This window comes from Wyeomyia smithii, chromosome 3 (genome assembly GCF_029784165.1).
Source record: "Wyeomyia smithii strain HCP4-BCI-WySm-NY-G18 chromosome 3, ASM2978416v1, whole genome shotgun sequence".
Classification (NCBI taxonomy): Eukaryota; Metazoa; Arthropoda; class Insecta; order Diptera; family Culicidae; genus Wyeomyia; species Wyeomyia smithii.
Genome location: NC_073696.1, coordinates 75,193,737 through 75,198,153, shown reverse-complemented (window position 1 = coordinate 75,198,153; position 4,417 = coordinate 75,193,737). Strand labels below are relative to the sequence as shown.

General features: G+C 41.4%; 1 long non-coding RNA gene across 1 annotated transcript; it reads left to right on the top strand.

Annotated features, from left to right (window-relative positions):
- Nucleotides 1-2,450: 2,450 nt before the first annotated feature.
- Nucleotides 2,451-3,370, top strand: LOC129732261 (uncharacterized). The gene is made up of 3 exons (XR_008729215.1): nucleotides 2,451-2,915; nucleotides 2,972-3,107; nucleotides 3,242-3,370. It is a non-coding gene; the product is annotated as an uncharacterized LOC129732261 (long non-coding RNA).
- The last annotated feature ends 1,047 nt before the right edge of the window (nucleotides 3,371-4,417 follow it).

The window sequence follows — 4,417 nt, the reverse complement described above, 5'->3', positions numbered from 1 at the left end:
TTATTTTTTTTTTAGATAATTATGCGACAAACACTTTTAGCATCGTGCATAACCCAAGTAGCAATATTGGTTTTATCAAAGTTTTAAAGCGCTGTTTTAGCTGTATTAAGCGCTATAAAACTCGATGAAACCAATTTTGTTACTAGGGAAATGTCCTGAAACCATAGGTAAATGTTAAAACTAAATAAAACCAAGTTTCTCTAGATTTGTAATATAATTTTTTTTTTGAAGAACACATCGTTCAATACCTTTGCTTCTTTAAATTATTTTCAACTTTATTAGTGCATTTGATATTAATCAAGAGAAAATGCAGCACTTTTCTTACCCTCAATGTTACAATACTCCAAACCAGGAATCATCTTCTATTTGCCGAGTAAGCGAAAGAAACACGCTTTTTGTTGATTGCCTGCGACAATTCTGCCATATCTTTCGATGTGGGAAAAACTGGATGTCGATATTGCCGAAGGTTTCCGGCGGCGGCGGCGTTGCAGGGCAAGGGCATACCGTACAGAATAAACCGTGTGCAAATCTAAGATGTTGGAGCAAACATATCTTTGTTTCAATCGATGCTGGCTTCGATTGGGACCGGGCCGTGGCTGTTCCGCGTGTCGTCCGGGCTCGTTTGAGATTGATTGCATGCGTTCTTATGAACGCATTCACACCGACGCGCCGTGCCCAGACCGGGGCAGCGTTGCGTGCTGCCGCAGTGCGAGAGAAAAACTATCATTGCCGACGATACTTTGTGTTGGCCGGAGAGTGCACGGAAGGCACTCGGGTGGATGCGTGTATGTGTAGTGACATATTTCGCGCGGAGTAAGCTGCGGTATGAAAAAAAGAAAAAGACGTTCTTTCACATACACACATCAACATTTCTCAGCCAGAGCGCAGCGCGGGCACGGTTCAAGCACGGCGCAGTGTGAATGCATGGAAAGTCCCGGACGAGCCCGGTCCCGGCCCGGTCCCTGATCGGAAGCAGTGGGAATAGCCCTTTAACGTCAGCGTCATCGAAAGTGGTTCGACCAGCAGCTGCAGTACGGTATTCGGCAGAATCAGAAACCGAAACATGAAACCATTACGATTAGCGACAAATGACATGACGGTGACAATGATGTTGATGATGATGGTGAGAATAATGATGACGCTACTGACGGCATCGCGCTTTGATGGGAAAACTGATTGGAATCGTAGACGTCAACAGCCACTAGCGGGCGACGGCGATGATAATAACAATGACGTGATCGGATTGTACGGCTGAATTCCGTTCACACAGCAATGAAATCAAAAATTAAGACGCTTCCGGGGCCGACGGCGTACGACAGACGTTCACAGACAGGCAGGCTTTCTTGGACTGCGGAGAAGCTTTACAACAGTGAATGAAATCAAATAATCGCTTTATGCTGGTAGACGGATGACACACTCCAAAGTACAATTACGGAAATTTAAATTGCTTCCAGATAAATGCTTCAGTTCCGATTGAGTGAACGACAGGTTTTGTGATAAATTGATTTAAACTGTTCGCATGAACTGGCCCTGTAATAAGTTTGTTTTTAATTGTCTGGCTGCATTCCATCACCATATTTCGAGTGGTGAATTTTGAAACTTAGGTATCATTTTCAAACACATGCGTAATTGAATTTCATCCATCCACACGAACGAAACAACAGTAAGGACGAATTAAAAACTTCCAATTGCTTATTGTTGAAGTGAGTCTCAGGAGCATAAGTTAATTTCCTCGAAGATAAATCAATATCGAAATATAGAGTCACATTTTTTAATTATCTGCCGTAAAAACACACTACGGAGCTGGAGTTGTGGGCAAATAGAGTAAACGTAAAATACAGCAACAGCACGCTGTATCGGCACACTACCATTGTGATCATCTCTTCCCGGGTCTGCTAGCTAGCGATCCTACAGCAGCATTCCGGAGAACAATAATGGCTCCTCTTGCTGGTAGGTACCTACCTTCTGATTTTCATATTGTCTCATTTTAAACGTGCAACTGCAACCACGCTATCCTACCGTAAGACAGGTCCACCAATAGGTGCGGACGGACTGGGAAAAGCTCCGCATTCCACAAAGTGCAACTGCACACGTCCTACATAGATCTGCAATTAAACAAAACACAACATACTTCCCATAATTTATGACTTTTTGCGATCTTTTGTAATTTCAGCTCTGCTACGACGGCTGCGAAGCGGTGCCATGGCGGGCGCCCGACGATGCTCTTCGGAGCGCCGGAAAGCTGCTTGCTGCTCCACCCAGCTGCACATCACATTGCTATCCTATTGTTTTCCGCACGAGAGTTATATGCAAGCATTCACACCTGTTTGGGCCACGCGTGTACGAAGTGGCGGGACAAGAGAGAGTGCATGCATGGATTCCGGTTGGGATGCCATTGTTTTCAGGTTCTCCATTGTGCTCCGGGTGGATACTACCGCGTACTATGTAGTAGCTATTTCCGACCGAGGCACTTATGACGGCTGGTGTGCGAGTGGCTGGGGGAAACGTTGATGGTTGAATGTAGGGATTTAGGATGCAACATCGTGTTCCTGACCCAAAACGAGCAGATAATTATGAGAAATGTACTGTAGAGGTTAAGCAAAGCGTCTTGTTTACGACTGCGTTGCACTCGACTTCTACGGCACAACAGGGGCATTAAAAAGTAATTTGCGATTTATGTCACTCTCAATCGGTGAAAAACATCGTTGGAGCTCGGTTAGAAAATTCAAGTGAGTGTAGTGCGAAATATTTCAGATACGTGGCATAATTAAAATACCATGTTTAAAAATAAGGAGTTATCAGCTGTTTGCACTAGGTATAACACGAGATGCAGCAGTTGACTGTTTCAAACAAATTAAAATATATAGGAGATTTTGTTGAAGGATTACTCTACACACCGAATTCCCGAAGACCAGGTTCAGTAATCATTATACTGAATTACAGCAATATAAACCGCATACTGAAATTTCAGCTATCTAACAGTGTACTGAATATTTGGCAATTGCTTCGATTGCAATATTCGGTATCTGCCATCGACATCTGACACGCACTGCGGCTGTCAAAATGAAAAATATAGTTTGTTATCAACTTGTTTATTGCGCGAAAAGGTTTGTCGGGAAGAAAATTATTTTGAAAGTGGATCTGGAGCTCGAGGGAGAGCTGCAGAACCTGAAAGTCGAGCGTTGCGACATGAAGATACTATTTGGTGAATAGAATAGTTAATTAATCTTCTTTTTTCCAGTTCGCTGTTCGGTGGGGGCGTCGGCATACATTCCGCGGCCATCGGATGGACTTCGGCGGCACATTTTATGAGAATCAAACTCATTTCTGTACAATAAGGGTAAGCTTTAATAAATCATAAGAAAAATCAGTTTTTGACGTGTTTTTAACCCCATACGAAGAATTCCCACTCAACTGAAAGGAATTGACGTACCTTTGCTTAGTTCTATCAGCAATGAGCTGTCAAAATATGCGGTAACCGACATTGCTGAATGTTCGACAATGCTTTTAATAATACTGGATATTGAGTAAAAGTCTGTCATACTGAATGACATTTCACATTGCTGAATATTCAGTAAATTGCTGTCAAACAGATTGACAGATTTAACTTTGTTGAAACGTCCAGTAATATTTCATTGCTGAAATGATTACTGAAGTTTCAGCGTGGCAAAATTCAATGAAAGTTTACCGAATTTCAGCAAAAAAGTTTGGTGTGTATACTTTCTTACTGTAAAAAATGAGAAAAATTTGTATTTTTTGAAGCTATAACTAAATCATAGTAAAGTTTTTCAAAAAACAATATTTTTTTTATAGAGTAATAATTATTAAAAACTAAAAAATGCTTCCTTAATTTAAAGTATTGACCATATTAAAAAATATTTAAAGGGGCTCTGGCAGCACGGCTATCGTCAGCACGTAAATTGTCTGCTCGTTTTTTTTTTTTTTGTTCAATCAAATTGTCCGCTTATGTCGTTTTCGTTTTTGCGGTGTAGCTACCCCGCTGAATACACTTTGTCCTATTGCTGTTTTTTTTTTCATTTTCCGGACTATCCCGGACTATCCCGGACTACCCTTTTTCTGTCCCGGACAATCCGCGAAAGAAACAGAGTGCAGTTTTTAAGACACCAACACATTCGCCACATGTGTCAAAATCAAAAAAAAAAAAATGTGTCAATATTGGTTTGCTTTGATAATCGTTCTTCGCGTCTCGAACATCAGGTTGGATTTTTTTTTTATTTTGTTATTTTGTCATTTTCAGTAAATTGGCAAATTTTTCGTACAGTAGCACAAACACGACAAAAAGACAATGGCGATTATGACCAAAATAAAAGGGACAGCTATCGCTGGTGTTACGCACACCATTGCAACTGCTCGGGAAGTGTTTTTTTTTTTCAGCTGCAAATTGTAGTCCGGGACG